Below are 26030 nucleotides of genomic sequence, written 5' to 3'. Positions count from 1 at the left end.
TGATATAGCACTATTACAGGAAACCCACCTCACTAGGGAGAAGCTGGAGTTGGTACAGAGAAAGTGGAGAGGGATTACCACCGGAGCCACATACTCAGCTCACGTGAGGGGGGTCATCACGTGGGTGGCACTACATGTACCATTCCAGCTGCTTCAGACCACAACAGACCCAGAAGGCAGGATGACTGTGGTACGGGGGATGTTGGAAAACAGGGAAGTACGCCCCTAACCAAGACACAACAGCCTATTTCAGGACTTTATATGGCAAAATTAGCTCCTAGTGGACGGCACGATTGTATGGGAGGGGACTTTAACTGCACATTAAATCCCAAAATGGATAGATCAGATGGTAAACCAGATAGGCCCACTCCGGCTGCAAAGGCATTACAGGCTCTGCTGAGAGACTTTGGACTCGAAGATATTTGGAGACAGCTACACCCGGCAGATAGGCAATACTCACACTACACGGCCCCACATAATCTTTACACGAGGTTGGACTATATGTTTGCCTCTTCAGAGCTGGTAGGAGAAATGATGGGAGCGGAATACAAGGCCAGAGTGCTCTCTGACCACTCTCCCTTGGTCCTGGAGTGGCAACACCAGCCCCCTAGAGCGAGGAACCTGACGTGGAAGCTTAGAGCGGAGGCTCTGCAGGACTCGGTATTCCAGGAGGACCTGAGGGAGGCGATTATCGAGCATTTCGACACTAACACAGGAAGTGTGCAATCGGTAGGAACCTTATGGGAGGCGTTCAAAGTAGTAGTACGGGGCGCGGCCATATCCAAATCCAAGGAACTCCAAGGGGGTATAGAACGGGAGTTACAGGAATCAGAGAAGGAGCTACAGGGCTTAATGTGTAAGTGGTGCACCTTGCGGGAAGACGGGGAAAGGATGAAGCTGCTGCAACAAGCCAGCATTGAGCACTGGGATAGATTATGCAAGCTGAGTTATAAGAAATACATGGAAAAGCAACATGCGGGAGGAGACAAGCCGGGCAGGCTGCTGGCCTGGTTATATAAAAATGAAACACCACGACCAGTGATCAGGGAAATTAGAGGGGATGAAGGACAGATCTGAGATACCCAAGAGGGAGTGAATGAAGGGTTCTCCAGATACTATAGACGTCTTTACGGGGATGTAGGGGATGAGATGGATCAAGAGATACAGGAAACACTCGAAGATATAGACTTGCCCAAATTAGACGCTCAGGAGCGGGAGGACCTGTATGCCCCAAACACATTAGATGATTTAGAGATAGTGGTCCAGCACCTGCCCACGTGTAAATCCCCAGGGTTGGGCGGTCTTCCTAGTGAATTCTATAAAACATTCAAGCAAGAGGTGCTCCCCCCGTTGCTGCCCATGCTTAATGAGGTGTTCGAGCACGGTGTACTACCAGAGTCTCTACGTAGGCGGTGGTCATCCCGATCGCAAATCCGGGTAAGCCAAGCACAGACTGTGGGTCATGCAGACCCCTATCGATGCTTAACCAAGACAGCAAAATCCTAACGGCAGTGCTGGCTAACAGGCTCAAGCGAGTTATCGGTAAATTGATACACCACGATCAAACAGGCTACGCCCCTGGCAGGAATATAATCGACAACCATAGGAGACTCCACCACATTATTGATCATACAGAAAAGAACCCCGGCGAAATGGCAATAATCTCGCTGGATGCTATCAAGGCCTTCGATTCGGTGAGATGGCCTTGGTTGCTAGCGGCTCTGGGGGAATATGGGATGGGGCCAGGGAATCTGAGATGAGTCAAAATACTATATAGCTCCCATATTGCTAGGGTCAAAACGGGTGCAATAATCTCAGACAAATGGCAACTCATTAAGGGCACCAGACAGGGCTGCCCCTGGTCGCCCATGCTGTTTATCGTTGCGCTGGAGCCACTGGCAGTCTGCCTTAGACAACAGTATGGGGAGATAGAGATCCATACTGTGGGGGGTACACATCTCATATCATTGTATGCCAATGATATACTCTTATATTTGCGCTTCCCAGAGGAAAATCTGCAATATGTCCTGGAGGTGATGGAACGTTACGCCATCCTCTCAGGCATGGCAGTAAACCCCAAGAAGTCAAGCATGTTTCCTCTGGGAAGATATAGAAGTACCCTGCCGAGAAGTCTACCAGTCTTGCCGATACCCTGGCAGATCGAGATGTTCTGATACCTGGGAATTAATATATACCATATGACAGAAGAGGAACACAAACACACTACGGAAAAGGCAATTGAAGGTGTCAAGAATAGTATGGGGTTCTGGGCCAGGCTACCCTTGGCCTTGATGGTTTTGCTCCTCTGACCTTTCAATTTATTTGAACAGCCCGATTTGACCCTTTACGTCCTCCTTAATACAGTGGGGCAATTTGAGCAACTGGCTGTATTGGGGGATGATGTAATCGGGATTTCCTTCTTCCCTTAATTTCCCTTGTTGACTGTGTATTATTCACAAGCAATTGTTCTTGTTATACCAATTGGTTTCTGTTCTGTCTGAATTTATTTTTCTGCGCTTGTTGGTTATCCAATTTAAGATAGGCTCATTAATCAGCCTTTGCTAAAACATGGGGACCAAACAATTGGCCAGTACATTTATCGCAATTGTGCCACAGAATAATTGAACAACTTGTTGATACAATTTAAAGAAAACCCTGTTTGTTTTTATTCACTGTGCACAAGCCTACTATTCTTTTCTCTTTCACTGCACTACTAGATGATACTAACCCACTCACTGTGCGAATATCTAACAGCGAGAGTATCGACTGTGGCATTGTGTTTTTTTCTTCCATTGCATTCATGCTTTACTTTTCTGTTTCGGAATGAGACAGTTTTGGATTTTTATTTACTTCTTTTTGGTGAATTTGAAAAAAAACAATAAATTGAATTTAATTACAACTGAGTAGGAGGGATTTTTTTGCCTCTCTGCTTTATTGGTTGATGATTTAACAATATATGTAAAGGATATCAGACTTACGTTTTGAAGCTCTACGTTCAAGTTTCCTTAAAATAGAATTTTTGATACACCCCAACATTAGGAGAGTGTTGACAAGTCTATCTGTGGTTGGAGCTCTCTTTGTTCCACATTGTATTCCACCCCTTTTTCCTTCCACAGTAGGGGCTATCCCTTCCGTTACAACATGATGGGTAGAGCGGCTTTGATTAAGATGGTAGTGCTGCCCAGAGTGTTACATTTTTTTGTAAACATCCCATATGTTATCCCCAAACGCTTTTTTGCCAAACTCCACAGTCTGTGCAGGGGTTTCATATAGCACAACTCCACGCACAGGGTGGCCCTCTGGAAACTACAGAACTCGTGTGACAAGGGGGGTATAAATCTACCGAACTTTGAGCTATACTATTTGGCGGGACAGCTGCAGTTTGTCAGTCAGTCAGTCAGTCAACAAGTTTATTCGGATTCCAAAGAAAATCCATCAAACACAAAAAAACATCATACAAAAACAATTACATTCAATATTCCAAGAGATGATAACAGAATGTACCCCATCAAAAATCATTGAGGAGGAAAATAAGTAAAACTAGGAGCCCCATTATCATCAAGAAATCCCCCATTACAAGGGCCTATCCCCCAAGGAGCCTGACCAATGACGTCCCAAAGGGGTGAGGTTAGCACCAGACAGGGGGGAGGGTCTCCTAGTTAACCTCGGGGGGCACTCAAGGACTATTAGAGGATGACTACTGATTAGAATACCACTCCTGGGTGACCAACTAGTCCCCCCACATTGTCCTAGGACCGCCCTTGCCACTCCCAGGTCCCAAAATGCAAGTTCCACAATGTCACCCTGCTGATTGTCCACTCTTGGCATTCTGCGACACCCTGCCAAGGATTCCCAGGACACAAAAGAGCAGCTCTTACGGACCGCAGCCAATGTAAACTTTTGTTGAGGAGGGCAGCCCTTGACTCCTTCCTATCCCTTGCCAACCTGGGTACGCCATGCAGGTACACGGTAGCTTGTCCGGTCCGGCCTAGGACATAGGGTGGAGGTAACCTCTCTCTACGCCGCGAGTCATAGGCTCTCCCCTCTCCAGGAATGAGGCGTGTTGGGCCCGATTTGCTTGGTGCAGTGTCCTCTCGAGATGTAGGTTTTGCCTTAGATTGGGGCACCCCATTGGACACTCTAGGCTCGACACAAGTACTGGGGTTTATACCCTTGGCTGCTTGTAGATTCCCAAGCACCATGCTAGAGCAAGGTTCAGTGAACGTGGGTGTCACAGGGGCCTGTTCCTGATGGTGTGCCAGGGGGTGGGCCAGGGGTGAGACGATGGGCCCTTTGCGAGCTATTCGAATGTTACAGGGCTCCCCCTCGCACTGCTTTTTCCCCTGCATTCCTATGAGGACTGAGAGCAGATTTTTGATAACTGCCAACTCAGCCAACACTTGGATGCATACACATTTACACACCCTGGCTGTAAAATCACCCCCAATTGAGGGGTCAGTGGCTGGTTTTACAGCGGAATTGGGGTCAACAGGTTGTTGCTTTGGAGCCCCGAGTAAGGATAGATGAGAATGCGAGCTGACCGAAGGGCTTGACAGTGACATATAATCGCTCCAGAGACTGCTATGGTCAGAGGATATATTCAGCGGGGGTATGTCAATAGGCGGACTGCAAAGATGCAGGCTGCCATCGTTGAATGAGCAGACAGGGGTGGAGCTGGACGGGCCCACCTCTGTGCAAGAGCCAGGGTTAGGGCAAGGGACTGGGATGAGGACCATGCTGGGGGTTCCGGGGGTAGGATTTAGTGGTGGACAGCTGCTTTCCAATGTTACAGTCCCGGCCGCTTCCCCCTCTTGTTCCCCCTCTTGCTCTTGCTCGAAACAGGATTGGCCGGATACAGAAGTCCCAATTGAGGCGCTGGGTATCGTGGGGAGCTGAGGTGTGGGGAGCTCGACCTCATCGGAGTTCTGGAGGGCTGAGTTAGGGGGTTTAACTGTATGACACTGCTGACGCTGCCTCCTGACAACCAGTACCTTGCGTTCGGTTTTAGGACCGTTAACATGGGGAGCAGACGTGAGGCCAAAAGGGGGGGAGGAGGGGCAAAACAGAGGGAGCTTTCCTTGGCACAGCATGAGACTTAAGGGACCTTAGAGACTTTAGGAGAGTCATGGCCAACGATCACTGTCCCCCCTTGGCAGCAGTTGGATTTGTGGTTGCTTGATGACTGTCTCTTATGTGGCTTTGTGTGGCACTTACGTGGTCCTCAATTTTCTGAATTTGCGAGCCGGACCAGGCAGGTCTCCCGCCGCAGGCCAAACCTTGCCCCGCCACGTTCTTCACCTCGGCACGGTCCAGCACAGATCGTTGAAGGCCAGTCTGTCTAGCCCCCCCACGGATCCGCGAACACCCCAGCGGGCCGCCAACACCCCGCGCCCTTGACCCGCGGGCTTCACCCTGCCGGGCTTGGGTCGCGGGAGAAATACACAGGGGGGCGTGGCCACCAGTAAGCAGTCCCTCCAGGGACAAACAGCGTTCCCAGCGGGCCGCCAACACCCCGTGCCCTTGACACGCGGGCTTCACCCTGCCGGGCTTGAGTCGCGGGAGAAATACACGGGGGGCGTGGCCACCAGTAAGGAGTACCTCCAGGGACAAACAGCGTTCCCAGCGGGCCGACCAACACCCCGCGCCCTTGACCCGCGGGCTTCACCCTGCCGGGCTTGGGTCACGGGAGAAATACACGGGGGCGTGGCCACCAGTAAGGAGTCCCTCTAGGGACAAACAGCGTTCCCAGCGGGCCGCCAACACCCCGCGCCCCTGACCCGTATGTGGCCAGATGGTTGTCTGAAGAGGAAACGGCTGAATCCAGGCTAATGTATAAGGACCCCGCCCCATTCTTTCTCAGAGAGACGGTGTGGTTGCCTAAACCAAAGGTGCTGGGAATGGCGCGACTGTTGTTGTTGGGCTGGGAGATATGGCGCTACAGGTGCCGTTAGTGGCGCTCTGCGGGGAGGACTCCCAAATGATAAAAGGGATCCGCAGATACTGGGAACCGATGGGTTTGGCGACCCTGGGAGATATATGGCAGGAGGGGGTGGCACTAGACCTTCAGAGATTGATTGAGGACATTGGGGTGCATAAAGGCAAACACATTACCTATGTTAGAATCATTAAACGAGTGCGAGAAAGGTGGCCTGAGGCAGTGCTTGCGGAACAACCTGATGCAACAATTGAGACGATGTATGATGTTTCAGAGGGTGGGCACGAAATATTGCGTCTATATGAGTTGCTGGGTACTAGGGTGGGAAAGGAGCTGATCCAACTGAGGCGAGACTGGGAGGAGGAGGTGGGAGAACCCATGTCGGATGGGCAATGGGACAGAGCCCAAAGATATCATAAGAAGGTATCCCAAAACACGAGGTTTCAACAGATCCAGCTGTATGTTACTCACAGGGCATACATGACCCCCTGAAAAATCTCCAGGTTTGGAGGCCCGGTGGCACAGAAATGCCCACCGTGCGGGTAGGCGGAAGCTGGGATGCTACACATGTTTTGGGTGGGTAGGTTTTGGACAGAGCTGAAGATGCGTCTAGGGGAAAAAGGGATCACGCTGGAGGTAGAGTCAGCCTGGGCGTGCATGCTGGGGGGCTTTACCAGACCACACAACCAGAAGTACATTTGGAAAATCAACGATCTGGCTTACATCCTGGCCAAACGAAGAATTGCAATTTGCTGGAAAGCAGCCCAACGACCTAGAATTGAGATGTGGTGGGCGGACCTCATAAAGTGGGCAGATGCAGAAACAACTGCTTAGTACGAAGCAGTCCGCAGAGGGGGTAGGAGGCGGTGGGACCTATGATGGCATGGAGACAACTAGTGGCCTCAATGGTGGACCCTCCCAGGCCGATGATAGCGAGGATGATATGGGAGAGATAACTGAAGTAGACACGCCTGGAGATAAATAAGACAGTGACATGGAAGCAAGGGCTCGAGTTTTGGAGGCGGGAGGGGGGAGGACCGACACGTTTAATTTGTAATACAATATTGTGAAGCTTATATGTGGATGTCCTCAATGTTTGTATTGTTTGTAATGTTGTTTAAAAAATAATAAAAATATTTTAAAAATAAAAATAAAACAAAGCTAAGCGCCCAATACGCAAATACGCAAGCTTCAACATAGACAACTCAACCATCTCTGAATAATCCCCCGTCAAGGCTCTAGGTGTTCACATCGACGCAAATCTATCGATGAACAAACAAGTCAGCGCCTTAGCCTCTGCATCAGAGTTCAGCACCAAACTCATCAATTCCATTAAACCCTACCTATCCACCCCCAACCGCCTGGCCATAGTCAGAGCAACAATAGGCGCCAAACTCGATTATTGCAACACTCTCCTAGCTGGCACCTCCGCCAAGAACATTCACAGACTGCAAACCACACAAAACAAGGCCCTTAGAGCCGCCATGAGCATCCCTAGAAGAGACCATATATCCCATGCCAGACTTGCAGCACGGTGGCTACAGGTCAAAGACTGCATTACTCTGAAAATCCTCACCATCACACAAAGATGCATCAACAACACTGCTCCCACATACCTATCTGAAGCAATATCAAGGACCACTTCCACACTCCGCACCAGAGCACAGTACACCAACCAGCTACACATACCATGCATCAAGAGAGCCACAGCTGGAGGTCTAGGCTTCTCCTATATTGCACCAAAACTTTGGAACTCACTCCCTGCCACCCTTAGAGCTGAAAATTCCATCACTGTCTTCCGCAACAACGTCAAGACCACTTTCCGCAACTATCACAGCGACTTCCTCCTCTGCTCCTGTCATGTATATTGTAATATAAACACAAATGTAATTTAACTATATTGTAACCTTGTATATATATTTTATCCTTGCTCAAACTGCTCATTATGTAACAAATGCATGCCTCATGACAATGTAACTAAGCATTGTACTGTAACAAGTGCCACAATGTCCTCGGACTGTTGTGCGCTATATTAATTCGAATAAAACAAAACAAACAAAAAGAAGAGAGCCCAGCGGAGTTGGCGTGATGATTGCGCTTTAGCGGTCTTCAGATATTGTAGATTGCAATGATCCGTGACGACGGTGACTGTATGTCTAGCTCCAAGAAGATAATGACTCCAGGCTTTGAACGCTGCCTTAATGGCTAGCAGTTCTTTATCAGTGATTGCATAATTCAATTCAGTGGCTGAAAACTTGCGAGATCAGAATGCCACGGGATGCAACTGACCTGTTTCGGGGTCTCTTTGTGACAGGACTGCTCCCATTGCTATGTTGGAAGCATCAGTTTCAACCACGTATGGTAGTTCTGGTCGAGGATGCCGTAGAATTGGTGCTATGGTAAATGATTGTTTTCGCTCCTGGAAGGCTTTGTCTGCCTCTGCGGACCAATTAAATTGTTTATTTTTCCATGGTAAAGAGGTTTGTTTGTTTGTTTGTTTGTTTATTTATTTATATAGCGCTCTTGACCCAGGGGTATATATGCGCTTTGAACATCAGGTTACAGGTAAAAGACAATAGTACAGAATTGATAGGGCATAGATAATAGTATTCAAACAATATACATAAAATTGGACATTCGGAGTGCATACATATGTGGTAGGACAGTTATTTGTTGGTTAACCAGGAAATGACCTTGGTTCTGAAGGGTTGGAAAGTAGGTGTAGATTTAATATCCAGTGGGATGGAATTCCAGAGTTGTGATGCCAAAGTTGGGAAGCTGGATCCTCCAGATCTTTTGAGGGAGTATTTGGGAACTGTTAGTTGTAATGAGTTGGACGATCTGGTGGTTCTAGTGTTCTGTCTTAGTGTAAATTTGTTCGAGAGGTAGGGTGGGGCAAGATGATTGAGGGCTTTGTAAGTAAGGCATATGGTTTTCAAGTCAATTTTCTGTTGGATGGACAACCATTTGCAGGCAGTTCTGGTGGCGGAGATGTGTTCCCTTCTAGGGATATTGAGGGCGGCACGGAGTGCGTTATTTTGTAAAACTTGCAATTTATTGATTACTGTTTTGTTGGCACCTACATAGAGGCTATTACAGTAATCCAGTTTAGATTGAATGAGTGCTCTGGCTAGGATGAGACAGTTGCTAGGGGAGATCAGTGGTCTGCAGGCCCTGATTAGTTTACCGGTGTAGGCAGTGGCTGAGGCGGTCATATTGATTTGTTTAGCTAGGTTGATGTTCGTGTCTAGGTAGAAACCGAGGGTTTTTACGCTCTTGGCAATGGGTATGGTGTTACCGTCAATAGTGAAGCTAGTGTAGCCGGGACAGAGTTTACTGATAGTGTTCGGTGAGCCGACAAGAAGCAATTCAGTCTTGTCATCATTCAGGCATAGGCCATGTGTGGCCATCCATGCCTGAATGATGGAAAAGACTTCATTGATCCATTTGGCGTCCTTGTTGTAGTTGCCTGATAGGGTGAGGAGTATCTGGGTGTCATCTGCGTAGTTAGTATAGGTGACACCCAGATTGTCCAGCTTGTCGAATAAGGGCTTGGTGAAAATATTGTAAAGGGTAGGTGAGACACAGGATCCTTGTGGGACACCGCAGGTGATGGGGATGGGGTCAGCCGCTGCTAGGGGGGAGAAGACCCGCATGGTTCTGTTGTCCAGGAAAGATTGGATCCATGTGACTGCAGAGTGGGAGAAGTGTGCTGCCAGAGACAAATGGTTGCACAGGATTTTATGGTCGACCAGGTCAAAGGCAGCGGAGAGGTCAAGGAGTAGAAGGATGGCAGCCTTGTTTTTGTCTTTGAGTTCGTCTATCTGGCATTTGAGATCAACAAGGGCCGTTTCTGTCCCGTGTTGTGGTCGAAAGCCAGATTGGCGAGTTCCTAGTAGGTGATTGGCCTCAAGGTAGCCCTGGATTTGTAAATAAGCCACTCTATCCAAGATTTTTAGTAGGAATGGGACGGTGGTAATGGGTCTGTAATTCGTGGGGATGTCAGGGTTGAGAGTAGTTTTTTTTAGTAGCGGTAGGACCCAGGACTGTTTCAGATTGCTGGGGACCATGTTGTTGGCGAAGGACAGGTTTATTAATTTGGTGATAAATGGGGAGAGATCCCTAGCTGCATCTTTTATGATCTGTGCGGGGCAACTGTCCCCCTTGCAATTCGATGGTTTAAGGGATGCTATAATTTTCTGAACCTCCAATATGGATACCTTTTTGAAGGTGAAGCCTGAACTAGTGGCAGTAGGTGGAGGGGGCGTGGGGAAGGAGGTGGGATCGAGAGTGAGTTGTTGTCGTTTGTTGTTGATTTTAGTTTGGAGCCCTGAGATTTTGTTAGCTAGGGCATTCTGGATCCCTGTGCACCAGGGTTTATCCTTAGTGCAAGAGTCAGTGGGGGTAATGGGGTTTTCTAATTCCTTTAGTATGTTAAAGAGCTCCTTAGTACTGGAGCTTGCCTGGGAGATCCTAGTATTGAGAGATTCTTTCTTGGCCCGTATAATCTCATTTTTGTAGAGGGTGGAGATGTTGGTGAGATTGGTTCTGTTATTTATAGAAGGCACTGATTTCCAGAGTGCTTCAAGTTTGTTTTTTTGTTGACGCAGGGTTTTGAGCTCCGGGGTGAACCATGTATTCAGGTGCGCTTTGGGTATTCCTTTGCGCAGTTTCAGTGGGGCAATGATGTCAATGGCTTTGGCCATGGACTCATTGTAGGCGTTGACCAGTTGGTTCAAGTCCGTTGTGGCGGGTAGTGCGTTTAAAGTAGGGATCACCAGAGGTATTAGGGCTTCCGCTGTGATATTGCTCTTTTTCCTAGTAGGGCAGGCAGGTGCCATGATAGGCCTTTTATGTGCTGAGTTGCTGGTAAGAATGTCAAACGGGAGGAGGTGGTGGTCAGTCCAGATAAGTTGTGTGGGATCTTTCGTAGTAATGTTGCAGTTAAGGGTGGTTATCCAGTCAAGGATTCTGCCTTTCGAGTGGGTGGGTTTGGAGCAAAGTTGTTGGAGGCCATGCTCCTCTAATGCCATGGCCAGGGCAGTGGCTGGGGTGTCTAGGGGGTCGTTAAACCCAAGGTTAAAGTCTCCGAGTATAATCAATTGTGCTGATGGTTTGGAGCTTTCAGCAACTAGTGAAGTGATGTCTTCCTCAAATGAGCCAGGAGGGCCCGGGGGTCGGTAAATTAAGTGCAGCGTAATAGTACTTTTAGGGGAGGTTTGAAATTTGACTGTAATGTGTTCACAGGATTTGAGTGGGGGAGCAGAGGATAGTCTGATGTCAAGCGTGGACTTAAAGATGATAGCTACACCGCCACCTCGAGCGTTCGGTCTATCTGCTCTAAGGATGGTGTAGTTATCAGGTATGGCTAGGGTAAGAGATGGACCTGCAGCATCGTGCAGCCATGTTTCGGTTACCGCAAGGAAGTCCAGGTTGTTTGTTAGAATAATGTCAGCGACTTCTGTGGCATGGGCGACTAATGATCTGACATTTAGGAGAGCTCCTTTAAGACTGGGATGGATAGTGTTGATGGGTGTTACAGTGTGAGGGTTGATCTTATTGAGTGATTTGGTAGGGCCTTTGCTAGGTCTGTGGTGGGTTCTGGCGCCAAGTCTAGAATTCCGATCGGAGGGGATGAGGGTAGTGTTACGGGAGTTGGTAGGGTTAGCTAATGTAGAGGTGTTGTAGTCAATGGTAGGGCAAGATGCTCTCGTGTTGATGGGGTTCTGCTTATAGACAGCTAGGTGTGTGTTAGCTGCGACATGCGGAACGTGTGCATGTCTATGGGTGGGAAGGGCGGACTTGGTATCCGGGGGGAAGGCTGGTGTGGTGGGCAGGAATGGTGTAGGGCAGGTGATCGGGTGGTGTCTAGGGCAGGCGGGTCTGACTAAACCATTATTATAGGCTAGGTAACTGTTGCCAGTGCAGGGTATGTTACTTTGCATGACACAGAAAGGGAACATGATCGCAATCAGGCAGAGTAGCATGCTGGGGCTAAGGTAATGTACAGGGGAGTGGCGTGAAGGGGGCATAGGCGTTATAGGTAGGGCACAACACAATGCGAATGAGGTCTAAGCGACCATAGGGCACAACACAATGCAAGTGGGGTCTGGGCGACCATAGGGCACAACACAATGCAAGTGGGGTCTAGGCGACCATAGGGCACAACACAATGCAAGTGGGGTCTGGGCGACCATAGGGCACAACACAATGCAAGTGGGGTCTAGGCGACCATAGGGCACAACACAATGCGAATGAGGTCTAAGCGACCATAGGGCACAACACAATGCAAGTGGGGTCTGGGCGACCATAGGGCACAACACAATGCAAGTGGGGTCTAGGCGACCATAGGGCACAACACAATGCAAGTGGGGTCTAGGCGACCATAGGGCACAACACAATGCAAGTGGGGTCTAGGCGACCATAGGGCACAACACAATGCAAGTGGGGTCTGGGCGACCATAGGGCACAACACAATGCAAGTGGGGTCTAGGCGACCATAGGGCACAACACAATGCAAGTGGGGTCTAGGCGACCATAGGGCACAACACAATGCGAATGAGGTCTAGGCGACCATAGGGCACAACACAATGCGAATGAGGTCTGGGCGACCATAGGGCACAACACAATGCAAGTGGGGTCTGGGCGACCATAGGGCACAACACAATGCAAGTGGGGTCTAGGCGACCATAGGGCACAACACAATGCGAATGAGGTCTGGGCGACCATAGGGCACAACACAATGCAAGTGGGGTCTGGGCGACCATAGGGCACAACACAATGCAAGTGGGGTCTGGGCGACCATAGGGCACAACACAGTTGCAGTGGTACGTTAGTGACCATAGGGCACGGCCAATAGCAGTCATGAGGCATGGAGCACTAAGGGCTAAGGATGCCTGTACTATTAAAGAGGTGGCAGCAGTAATGCATAGAGGCGGCGGCGTTGGAAGCATGAGCGTATGTAGCAAACAGTTAAAGAAACCGAGTTCAAATGTTTATGGGTGCGGAGTAGCAGAGGGCATACCAGAAAGCACAATAGAATAGACTGAGGGTATTCCCACTACTCACAAGAGATTAAAGGTCCGTGGCCCCTGGCTCCTGATGCTCCAAACAGGCTCTCAACAGGCCTTTGTATGGCCTTCGTAGGGCCGCCGGCGCATCCGCCTGCCGGCGGATGTAATGGGCGGGATAAGCGAGGCTTAGCCTCGATGTGGCGCCGCGATGCGCCCGGCATGCGGGGGTCAGGCAGGAAGTTGGACAAGGCCAGGCAGGCCTTCGTTGCAGCTTACCAGCTGTTATGGCGTTGCAGCGATGGGGAAAGGGCTCCTGCCCTCTTCCCTTGGATGGGGCGATGTAGTGAGGCCCAACAGGCTCTCAACAGGCCTTTGTATGGCCTTCGTAGGGCCGCCGGCGCATCCGCCTGCCGGCGGATGTAATGGGCGGGATAAGCGAGGCTTATCCCGCCACTCGATTGGGTGGACGATCTTGGAGAACCGGGGAATGAACCAGCGATAAAAGTTGCCGAACCTGAGTACACTTTGTACTCCCTTTATGGATGGCGGTGAGGGCCGTTAAGGATAGCGTCTACCTTGCGTGTGTCCATGCGTATGCCCTGCGGTGTGAGAATAAAGCTGAGGAATTCTACCTCTGTCACATGAAAGAAGCATTTCCCCAATTTGGCATTTAGCCGGTGTTGCCGCAGTTTCTCCAAAACTGCCCGGACATGGTTGACGTGGTCCTCCTTGATGGTCGAATAGATAAGAATGTCATCAATATAGACAAGAGCGCAGATGTCCAACAGTTCACGGAGCATATCATTCATGAAAAATTGTAACGCCACCGGGCCATTACATAGTCTACAGGGCATAACCTGATATTCATAAAGGCTATATTTCGTGCAAAAGGCCATCTTCCACTCATCTCCTTTTTTGACTCTTACTAGATGGTAGGCCCCTCGTAAGTCTAGTTTTGTATATATCTGAGCATTTTTGACTTGATCAAAGAGCTTGGGGATAAGCGCTAACGGGTACCGGTTTTTTACCGTGATCTGTAGTCAATGCAAGTTCTCAAGTCTCCCTCCTTTTTAGGCACAAAAAAGAGGGGCGAGGATGCAGGTGACTTGGACGGACGGATGAAGCCATTTGCCAGATACTGATCGAGGTAGGTTTTTAGATGCTGGTTTTCCTGTTCTGTTTGGGCATAAATCCAGCTGCAGGGAACTTGAGCTCCAGGTACCAGATCAATTTCGCAGTCATACGGTCTGTGCGGAGGTAGGGTGTTCGCTTGCTCTTTTTGAAAGACATCTTGGTAATCCAGGTATTCAGGTGGTAGTGAACTGGTTAGGCCCAATATGGTTTCGTTCCTCGACGAACCTGGGTTGGTAAGACCTTTTAATGAGAATCCCTTGCTATAACAAGTGTCGGCACAGTCTTGGGGAAAGGTCAGAACTCGTTTACTCCAGTCAATCCTGGGATTGTGGGTCTCCAGCCAAGGCATTCCCAATATCATCTGGAACTGAGGAACACCGATGAGATCGAAGGTGATGTCCTCTTGGTGACCGTCCTGACACAGAAGCGTAACCTTCTCGGTGTAATGCGTCACTGTGCCGGATGATAGCTGAGATCCATCAACTGATGTGATGTTTTCCGAAACCTGCTTCTGTCGGAGAGGAAGGCCTATCCGGGTAGCCAGATACTGGTAAATGTAATTTCCCACATCCCCACTGTCAATGTATGCCTCCAAGGCATGTATTTTCGACAGTTGCTCGTGGTTTACCAGGAGCACAGGGATGACTAGATGTGAGGTTTGTATAGGTTCCTTTTCACCGCTCGACAAGTGGACCCCTACGCTTGCCGGGTGTGGGAGTTTCCTGAGTCCTGTTCTTCTTCTTCACCCTTGTCATTTGCTCCAACTACTTTCTTGGGTGGTTTCCCCGGGTATTCTCAGAGATAGTGACCTGCCTTACCACAGTACAAACAAAGCTGCTGCTGTCTCCTTTTCTCCCTTTCTGCCCTGGTGAGTGGGGTCCGCAAGCCTCCGATTTGCATTGGCTCGGACTGATCGTGTGATTTGGTTTGATTCTCACAGGGTCGCACGTAGACTGACCGCCCCTTGGCCTTGGCCCAATCCATCTTCCGATCCTGCAATCTGTGATCGAACTGCACTGTCAGGTCGATGTATTCAGCACATCTTTCGGGGGATTTACTACTTGGGCTAATGCGTCCTTGAGTTCCCCTCACAAGCCTCGTTAAAAGAGCGTAGTTCTTTTCTCCTCTGGCCAGTTAGTTTGTGCTATCAGACAAGTGAAGGAAGCGATATATGTTAGTAGGTCTTGATTACCCTGCCATAGTGATAACAGTTCATTGTCCAGAGCCCGCCCTTAAGTTTCTCCATTTCACGCTGGAAACCTCAGAAGTGTCGAAGCAAAGGATCATCCTGGTTTAGCAAGGGTGTTGACCAGTCCGCTGCACTACCTCCCAAATATGAGAGTACAAATGCCACTCTCGCTTGATCGTTGGGGAATGCCCCAGGTCTGCACAAGAAATGTAGGTGACATTGATTCATAAAGATGGCGTACTTATTCAGATCGCCTGTGAAGCGAACTGGTGGGGCCAGGGGAACCCACCCTGGAAGAACAACCTGTACTGGCATGGGCTGTGGAGGCACAGCATGAGGGGCATACCCCGGCAGTGGGACCTGGCCTGCCTGTGCCTGGAGCATTTGCCTTGCTAGTTCATCTGTCCTCTTCCGGTTCACAATTAGATCCCTCCTTAGGGCATTGATTTTCTGTCTTGAGGCATGAACTTGCATGGTTGCAGCCCTCCCAGGGGTGAGGTCGCTCGGGTCCGACTTCGCCCTCTGTGCTTATGTGTTGACTGGTGGTAATAGGTGATGCTGCTGGGGACTGCTCCTGCGTGGAGAATAGGGGGCGTGAGTATGCCAGCTTGTGCGCCTGATCCCCTTCCAGACCCCTTCTCCCAAACCGTAGTACCCGTGGGATGCGCTGTCACTGGAAAGCTCACCTGTTGATTAGTTTTGGCGAGCACTCCGTCCTACTGCTTCTGACAGGGGCGCTTGTATGATCTGGACCGAGTTCCTTCACTTGTCCCTTGCACATGGTAGTCCAGTCCTGCTGCGACTAAGCCACTATACTTCAGGTAAGTGTTCCTGTTTGCCTTTGTCTTTCCTCGTCTGTTTTTGTTGTATTGTAAAGTTTGTTGTCTTGTATTGCTGTCCGTTCCACTTTTGATGTTTGCTCTTTTGCTTTCTTCCCTTGCAGGTGATGTTGCCGGCTGGGCAGATGCTGCGGAGCTCGAGGCGACAGCCGGAGGGAATGAGGAACGAAGCTGTAGTGGTATAGTAGCTGGCAAGTTGTTAACTAGGGAGTCTGCGGGGTTCAAATGCGGAGCAGCTCTAGGATGGATGTCCTAACCTTGTCTTTCTTCTTCTTCACAGGGTCCGAGTTCGTGGATGCAGAGTGCGGTGCTGCGGCGTCGGGATCAAGATCACTGGATGTCAGGAGATGAGTCTGCAGATAAAGCGATGAAGCACCGGTTTCCTGGAGGTGAATATGCAGGAGAACGCCTGGTTTCAAAGGTTTGTAAACTGGTCCAAGCGGCGGTGAGTGTCACATTGCACACGAGTGCACCGTAACGCGAAGCACAGGCCTTAAGGATGGAGCAGCTTATATAGCTGAGCTTCTGAAGCCACGCCCACCAGGTTCAGCCTGCCTGACACACCCTGTCACACCCAATGAGTCAGCACATGAAGACCAGCCCTGGGGAGCCACACCCATTGAGTCAGCACATGAGGATGTTCTCTTGAATAAAGGCTTTCAGCTCCTGGAAAGTTCTTGTAAAATAAAAGCACTCCTGCACTGAAATAAAGTAAAAGCACTCCTGCACTGAAATAAAGTGTTCCTGCTCACATCTCTATATGAGCCTGGCGCCAAAGGCGCCAGGACTGAGTCCAGCCAGGCCCCCTGTGTTTATAGGGCCCAAAGGGACATAAGTGAGTCAAGTGACCCATTGCTCCCATCAATAGATGGTGTGGTTTTTGTGTTCTGGGGCCTGTGGCCATGACAAGTGCGGGTGGCGAGGCAGGGTAGGCTGTGGTGCCCGGTTGCGGCCCCCTCCAGCAGGCCTGTCGCTCGGTCTGGGCGATCGCTGGTGTTCCGCACAGTGGAAGTGCGGGCTTTCATGCCGGAAAGCGGCGCACGCTGGTCCGTGACTTTGGGGGTGAGTAGAGTGTTTCTTTCCTTCATGGTGACAGTTCTGCTGAGCTCACCTGCACCCCAGGGCCCCCTGGCGCCGCCCGGGCAGGGCGGGCCTCAGCAATACAGATCTCTGGTTTGCGTCTGGATGGGCAGCATATGATTTTGGCCAGAGGCATACAGCTGATGGGCCGCTCCGTGGGGCGGTTGTGGCTGCTCTGTGGTAGTTCCCCCGTGGCGCTCACCGACTCCGTACTCAGCCCCACACCAGAGTCTCGTTTACAGTTCTCCCAGGGCCTTGTAAGCTGTTGCAGTTGGGATACGGCCAGGTGGGTTCTCTGCCGTTTAGCCCCGCAGCAAGCTGGGCTTTCGGGTTCCGGAGGTATGGATCTCAGCGAGTCTGGACATACCGCAAAGGACCATGTTAACATGGATTTCTGAACTCTGACCTGGAGGGGCAGAGGTTCAGAAGACCAACCTAGTTTCTTAGAACAGGGTAACCTCTGGACAAGCCAGACCAATCAGGGTAGCTATGGCAGGCGGTCAAGACTAAAGGCCTCATTACACGGACAACGGTAAGGGTTAACGGTCACTGTTAATGGTACCGGTGACCGTTAACCCTTACTGCCTTACTACGAGGTCCCTTTGCGGGTTGGAGACTTTATCGCCTGCTTTTTGCAGGCGTTAAAAACCAACCCGCAAAGGGACCAGGGTGCTAATTACAGTACCGCAATTTGCGGCACCGTAATTAGCGCCTTCCCCATTCCCATAGAGCCCTATGGGGCAAAAATGGGAATGGGGAAGGGCAGTGGGGGAAAGGGGAATTACCGCCCCACCAACCTTGGAATAGGGCGGTAATTCCCCTTTCCACCAAGGCGGTGCCGATATTTTACCAGCATGGACCAAGGTGCTAATAGCACCTTGGTCCTCCGCCTACCGTGTAATGAGGCCCTAAATCTCAAGAGGGGTGAGGGTGACTGAAAGACCTCAATGAGCACACATAGCAAGGACACTTACAAATTACTCCAGACAGGTGTTGTATTAAAAATATAGACACATTTATTACAAGTCCTTTGTAATATAGACCATAGCAAAGAATCACAATAATACTGAAGTAAACCAACACATCACAATCAACACGATATATATACAAGACCAGAGGGGTCTAACGGATTAAGAAGCATGACATATGTAGACCACCTAGATGGGGAGGAAAACAGGCAGTGCAAGTAATCTTTAGACCCAGTTCCACATCAAGAATACACCTAACTAAGAGGCAGTCCAAGCCCTATGAAGAGAGGAGCCTTATGCTCAATAGTACATGCACACGCTTGTGCCACGGGACAAAATAGGGTCTCTTCAAGGGTCACTAGCAGCTCAGGAAGGTGGATAAGTTCGATGAAGAACAAGTCCCCACTATTCAAGCAGGACCTCCACTTGAGGCAGGTTTAGAGTGCGGGATAGAGTCGCTATTTCGCAACAGCGGTGGAAAAGAAATGGGCTCCTGCGCTGGGGGCCACTGGTTGGGGTATGGACTACTCACCAGTCCCCGACGCACGCAGACCCAGACTTCACCAGTTCAGTCCACTTTGCTGGCAGGTTCGAATGCGACAATCAGGACATCTCGACACCGTGTAGTTTCCGTGGTAGCAGGCTTCAGGGTCAAGGGGGTCACAAGTGCAGCGAACTTGCACAGGTCGTTGCCACAGCAGGGCAACACGGTAACCGCGTTTATTCTGGTCAGAGCGCACTCGTCTCACTTCAGACCTGGGAATGCCAAGTGTACAAAATTCGGTGTGAGGGTGCTGTGGACACAGAGCAAGCAGGATACCAGGTTTCAAGGGCTTCCTCGAAACCGCAGCGGTGACAGAGCAAGTATCCTGTGTAAGCTGGTTAGCCCAATGGTGTTAGGCTCACCTGGCTCCCACAGAGGCCTCGATCTGAACTGGACAGCTGCGGTTTCCACCAATGTGTCGCGTAGGGCCGAGATGACGGCCCACCTAGCTTCGTTTGCTTGGCCCGTAGGAATATTCTTCTGCAAATGGAGAAATGGAATTAACCACCCTTGGAGTTGAGCGTAAATCCCCCCGCCCCCACTGTTCACCCCACTGATCACCTTTGATGTCCCCTCTTATAGTCTCACCTGATGGTTTGAAAAGATGAGCTCTCCATCCTGCATTGAGCGCAGGGGCACATAGATAACCAGTTGCTTCACTGGCTCGAAGGAATTGGTGAGTTCCAGAACAATGTTGACTCCGAGATTCCCGGCAAGACGCCGTAAGTATGAAGTTCGTAAGAGTTCAAATGCCTGACTTTCACTCTTGTCCGATTCCTTGCAGGTTGCGGCTTGACCCTAGTGAAGAGTTCCTCGTGGCAACCGGTAATATTCTGGTAAGGATTTGTATCATCCAACACAGTTCGATAAAATAATGTCAATATGTAACCTGTTGCTTTCTCCCTATTCAGGCGCTGAGAGAAAGTATAAAGTCTCGGGGATTAATGCCTCCGGCGGTAAAATCAGGTAAGTCTATTGTGGTGAGGAGGGTTCCCCTTGTTAGTCCCTTTGTTTCACCTTGCTGTCCTTTTGTTTCCCCTTAGGGGCCGGGGTTCGGCGAAGATGCAGTGGAAGCTGCGCCGACCCGCGAAGAGGAATAGTACCCCGGTGGTAAAATCAGGTAAGTCTATGGGGGGTAACTAATATTCCCCTGTGTATTCCCTTGGCTCACCTTGCTGGAGTGCAGCGCGAACATGCAGGAGGATGTGGTGGAATGTGAAGATGCTGCAAAGGCCGGTGAGTTCACCGCGGCGCTGCAGCAGGCGAGGCGACGCGCATAAAATAATTTCTTTCTTCCAGCTCGAAGGTGCGATGGATTGGGAATTCGGGTAAGGATCAAAGGTATTGCTCTTGTTTTAACCTTTTCTCCTTCTTTCTCCCTTTTTCTAGGAGCTCCAAACTCGAGGCGGGCGTGGCAGAAGACTGGATGCAGACTTGCAGGCACGGTGAGCGTAACGTTGCTGGATGCAGAATAACGCGAAGCATGTGCTGCTCTTCGGGCGTGGTTTAAATAGCCTCCAAAGTAGTCCCAGGTAAGTATTCCTCCCCAGCCCCACCCGAGTAAAAAATAGTCCCTAGGTAAAGTAGTCCCTTCCAAGCCTCTTTTGGCTTGGAGCTCTTGCAGCATGGTCTGCATCAGGTAAGGTTGCAGCATGGTCTCCATCAGGTAAGTTTTAATCTCTCAATATGAGCCTGGTACCATAGACGCCAGGATTGCACCCAAATAGCCCCTAGCAGGGGTTGTTGGGCTTGCTTGGGATAACTTGATGCCTGCTTCCGGGGTTTCTGGACTTGGTCTGGGTCCCCGGGGGTAGGCATCATGAAAGCACTCCCCCCCAAGGCCCCTCCTAAAGTCGTTCTTCCCTGTGGTTTCTGTTTATCTGGGAAATTTCGGTGGAATTTTTTCACCAATCGGGGTGCATGAACATGGTCACTAGGTTCCCATGACTTTTCCTGTGGTCCGTAACCTTTCCAGTCGATTAAATAAAAAAGTTTTGACTTTATCAGCTTGGAGTCCAGGATGTTCTTAACTTCAAATTCAGGTTCTCCGTCCACAAGGATGGGGTCTGGTGGCTTGGTTAGTCTTGTCCCTGGTTGCACTGACTTCAAAAGTGACACATGAAAGACGGGGTGAATTCGCATATTAGCAGGTAAGTCCAACTTGACAGCCACCGGGTTGATAATGGCCTTAATAGAGTAAGGTCCCAAATATCTGGGGTTAAAGGTCTGTGTTCCCTTTAGAGGTATATGTTTTGTGGCTAACCATACTTGGTCCCCTATCTGGTATTGTGGAGTATCACTTCTATGCCGATCAGCATCTTTCTTGTATTTTTCTTTCGCCTGTTTTAAATGTGTAGTTGCTTCCTTAAAGGCTTGTGTATTCGTAGCGTGCAGATGGTCCACTGCGGGCATTTCTAAGTGTTGGGGTGAGTCAAGGTCTGAGGTTCGAGGATGGTGCCCATATAAGGTATAAAAGGGGCTTTGTCCAGTTCCAGAGTGTACTGAATTATTGTATGCATATTCGGCGATCCAAAGAATGTCTTTCCAATTACTCTCAGTCTGATGTAACATACAACGCAGGTATTGTTCAAGAGTCTGGTTGGTCCTCTCCGTTTGACCATCGGTCTGGGGGTGGTGACTGGTCGATAACCTCACATCGATTTGCGCCAATTGACAGCATTTTTTTCAAAAATGTGAAATGAATTGACTGCCCCGGTCAGAGACCAATACGGACGGAAATCGACTGTGGCATTGTGTTTTTTTCTTCCATTGCATTCATGCTTTACTTTTCTGTTTCGGAATGAGACAGTTTTGGATTTTTATTTACTTCTTTTTGGTGAATTTGAAAAAAAACAATAAATTGAATTTAATTACAACTGAGTAGGAGGGATTTTTTTGCCTCTCTGCTTTATTGGTTGATGATTTAACAATATATGTAAAGGATATCAGACTTACGTTTTGAAGCTCTACGTTCAAGTTTCCTTAAAATAGAATTTTTGATACACCCCAACATTAGGAGAGTGTTGACAAGTCTATCTGTGGTTGGAGCTCTCTTTGTTCCACATTGTATTCCACCCCTTTTTCCTTCCACAGTAGGGGCTATCCCTTCCGTTACAACATGATGGGTAGAGCGGCTTTGATTAAGATGGTAGTGCTGCCCAGAGTGTTACATTTTTTTGTAAACATCCCATATGTTATCCCCAAACGCTTTTTTGCCAAACTCCACAGTCTGTGCAGGGGTTTCATATAGCACAACTCCACGCACAGGGTGGCCCTCTGGAAACTACAGAACTCGTGTGACAAGGGGGGTATAAATCTACCGAACTTTGAGCTATACTATTTGGCGGGACAGCTGCAGTTTGTCAGTCAGTCAGTCAGTCAACAAGTTTATTCGGATTCCAAAGAAAATCCATCAAACACAAAAAAACATCATACAAAAACAATTACATTCAATATTCCAAGAGATGATAACAGAATGTACCCCATCAAAAATCATTGAGGAGGAAAATAAGTAAAACTAGGAGCCCCATTATCATCAAGAAATCCCCCATTACAAGGGCCTATCCCCCAAGGAGCCTGACCAATGACGTCCCAAAGGGGTGAGGTTAGCACCAGACAGGGGGGAGGGTCTCCTAGTTAACCTCGGGGGGCACTCAAGGACTATTAGAGGATGACTACTGATTAGAATACCACTCCTGGGTGACCAACTAGTCCCCCCACATTGTCCTAGGACCGCCCTTGCCACTCCCAGGTCCCAAAATGCAAGTTCCACAATGTCACCCTGCTGATTGTCCACTCTTGGCATTCTGCGACACCCTGCCAAGGATTCCCAGGACACAAAAGAGCAGCTCTTACGGACCGCAGCCAATGTAAACTTTTGTTGAGGAGGGCAGCCCTTGACTCCTTCCTATCCCTTGCCAACCTGGGTACGCCATGCAGGTACACGGTAGCTTGTCCGGTCCGGCCTAGGACATAGGGTGGAGGTAACCTCTCTCTACGCCGCGAGTCATAGGCTCTCCCCTCTCCAGGAATGAGGCGTGTTGGGCCCGATTTGCTTGGTGCAGTGTCCTCTCGAGATGTAGGTTTTGCCTTAGATTGGGGCACCCCATTGGACACTCTAGGCTCGACACAAGTACTGGGGTTTATACCCTTGGCTGCTTGTAGATTCCCAAGCACCATGCTAGAGCAAGGTTCAGTGAACGTGGGTGTCACAGGGGCCTGTTCCTGATGGTGTGCCAGGGGGTGGGCCAGGGGTGAGACGATGGGCCCTTTGCGAGCTATTCGAATGTTACAGGGCTCCCCCTCGCACTGCTTTTTCCCCTGCATTCCTATGAGGACTGAGAGCAGATTTTTGATAACTGCCAACTCAGCCAACACTTGGATGCATACACATTTACACACCCTGGCTGTAAAATCACCCCCAATTGAGGGGTCAGTGGCTGGTTTTACAGCGGAATTGGGGTCAACAGGTTGTTGCTTTGGAGCCCCGAGTAAGGATAGATGAGAATGCGAGCTGACCGAAGGGCTTGACAGTGACATATAATCGCTCCAGAGACTGCTATGGTCAGAGGATATATTCAGCGGGGGTATGTCAATAGGCGGACTGCAAAGATGCAGGCTGCCATCGTTGAATGAGCAGACAGGGGTGGAGCTGGACGGGCCCACCTCTGTGCAAGAGCCAGGGTTAGGGCAAGGGACTGGGATGAGGACCATGCTGGGGGTTCCGGGGGTAGGATTTAGTGGTGGACAGCTGCTTTCCAATGTTACAGTCCCGGCCGCTTCCCCCTCTTGTTCCCCCTCTTGCTCTTGCTCGAAACAGGATTGGCCGGATACAGAAGTCCCAATTGAGGCGCTGGGTATCGTGGGGAGCTGAGGTGTGGGGAGCTCGACCTCATCGGAGTTCTGGAGGGCTGAGTTAGGGGGTTTAACTGTATGACACTGCTGACGCTGCCTCCTGACAACCAGTACCTTGCGTTCGGTTTTAGGACCGTTAACATGGGGAGCAGACGTGAGGCCAAAAGGGGGGGAGGAGGGGCAAAACAGAGGGAGCTTTCCTTGGCACAGCATGAGACTTAAGGGACCTTAGAGACTTTAGGAGAGTCATGGCCAACGATCACTGTCCCCCCTTGGCAGCAGTTGGATTTGTGGTTGCTTGATGACTGTCTCTTATGTGGCTTCGTGTGGCACTTACGTGGTCCTCAATTTTCTGAATTTGCGAGCCGGACCAGGCAGGTCTCCCGCCGCAGGCCAAACCTTGCCCCGCCACGTTCTTCACCTCGGCACGGTCCAGCACAGATCGTTGAAGGCCAGTCTGTCTAGCCCCCCCACGGATCCGCGAACACCCCAGCGGGCCGCCAACACCCCGCGCCCTTGACCCGCGGGCTTCACCCTGCCGGGCTTGGGTCGCGGGAGAAATACACGGGGGGGCGTGGCCACCAGTAAGCAGTCCCTCCAGGGACAAACAGCGTTCCCAGCGGGCCGCCAACACCCCGTGCCCTTGACCCGCGGGCTTCACCCTGCCGGGCTTGAGTCGCGGGAGAAATACACGGGGGGCGTGGCCACCAGTAAGGAGTACCTCCAGGGACAAACAGCGTTCCCAGCGGGCCGACCAACACCCCGCGCCCTTGACCCGCGGGCTTCACCCTGCCAGGCTTGGGTCACGGGAGAAATACACGGGGGCGTGGCCACCAGTAAGGAGTCCCTCTAGGGACAAACAGCGTTCCCAGCGGGCCGCCAACACCCCGCGCCCCTGACCCGTATGTGGCCAGATGGTTGTCTGAAGAGGAAACGGCTGAATCCAGGCTAATGTATAAGGACCCCGCCCCATTCTTTCTCAGAGAGACGGTGTGGTTGCCTAAACCAAAGGTGCTGGGAATGGCGCGACTGTTGTTGTTGGGCTGGGAGATATGGCGCTACAGGTGCCGTTAGTGGCGCTCTGCGGGGAGGACTCCCAAATGATAAAAGGGATCCGCAGATACTGGGAACCGATGGGTTTGGCGACCCTGGGAGATATATGGCAGGAGGGGGTGGCACTAGACCTTCAGAGATTGATTGAGGACATTGGGGTGCATAAAGGCAAACACATTACCTATGTTAGAATCATTAAACGAGTGCGAGAAAGGTGGCCTGAGGCAGTGCTTGCGGAACAACCTGATGCAACAATTGAGACGATGTATGATGTTTCAGAGGGTGGGCACGAAATATTGCGTCTATATGAGTTGCTGGGTACTAGGGTGGGAAAGGAGCTGATCCAACTGAGGCGAGACTGGGAGGAGGAGGTGGGAGAACCCATGTCGGATGGGCAATGGGACAGAGCCCAAAGATATCATAAGAAGGTATCCCAAAACACGAGGTTTCAACAGATCCAGCTGTATGTTACTCACAGGGCATACATGACCCCCTGAAAAATCTCCAGGTTTGGAGGCCCGGTGGCACAGAAATGCCCACCGTGCGGGTAGGCGGAAGCTGGGATGCTACACATGTTTTGGGCTTGCCCGGAGGTGGGTAGGTTTTGGACAGAGCTGAAGATGCGTCTAGGGGAAAAAGGGATCACGCTGGAGGTAGAGTCAGCCTGGGCGTGCATGCTGGGGGGCTTTACCAGACCACACAACCAGAAGTACATTTGGAAAATCAACGATCTGGCTTACATCCTGGCCAAACGAAGAATTGCAATTTGCTGGAAAGCAGCCCAACGACCTAGAATTGAGATGTGGTGGGCGGACCTCATAAAGTGGTCAGATGCAGAAACAACTGCTTAGTACGAAGCAGTCCGCAGAGGGGGTAGGAGGCGGTGGGACCTATGATGGCATGGAGACAACTAGTGGCCTCAATGGTGGACCCTCCCAGGCCGATGATAGCGAGGATGATATGGGAGAGATAACTGAAGTAGACACGCCTGGAGATAAATAAGACAGTGACATGGAAGCAAGGGCTCGAGTTTTGGAGGCGGGAGGGGGGAGGACCGACACGTTTAATTTGTAATACAATATTGTGAAGCTTATATGTGGATGTCCTCAATGTTTGTATTGTTTGTAATGTTGTTTAAAAAATAATAAAAATATTTTAAAAATAAAAATAAAACAAAGCTAAGCGCCCAATACGCAAATACGCAAGCTTCAACATAGACAACTCAACCATCTCTGAATAATCCCCCGTCAAGGCTCTAGGTGTTCACATCGACGCAAATCTATCGATGAACAAACAAGTCAGCGCCTTAGCCTCTGCATCAGAGTTCAGCACCAAACTCATCAATTCCATTAAACCCTACCTATCCACCCCCAACCGCCTGGCCATAGTCAGAGCAACAATAGGCGCCAAACTCGATTATT

This window comes from Ambystoma mexicanum, chromosome 4p (genome assembly GCF_040938575.1).
Source record: "Ambystoma mexicanum isolate Mex_15411 chromosome 4p, UKY_AmexF1_1, whole genome shotgun sequence".
NCBI classification, from domain to species: Eukaryota; Metazoa; Chordata; class Amphibia; order Caudata; family Ambystomatidae; genus Ambystoma; species Ambystoma mexicanum.
This window is presented reverse-complemented; position numbering follows the sequence as displayed.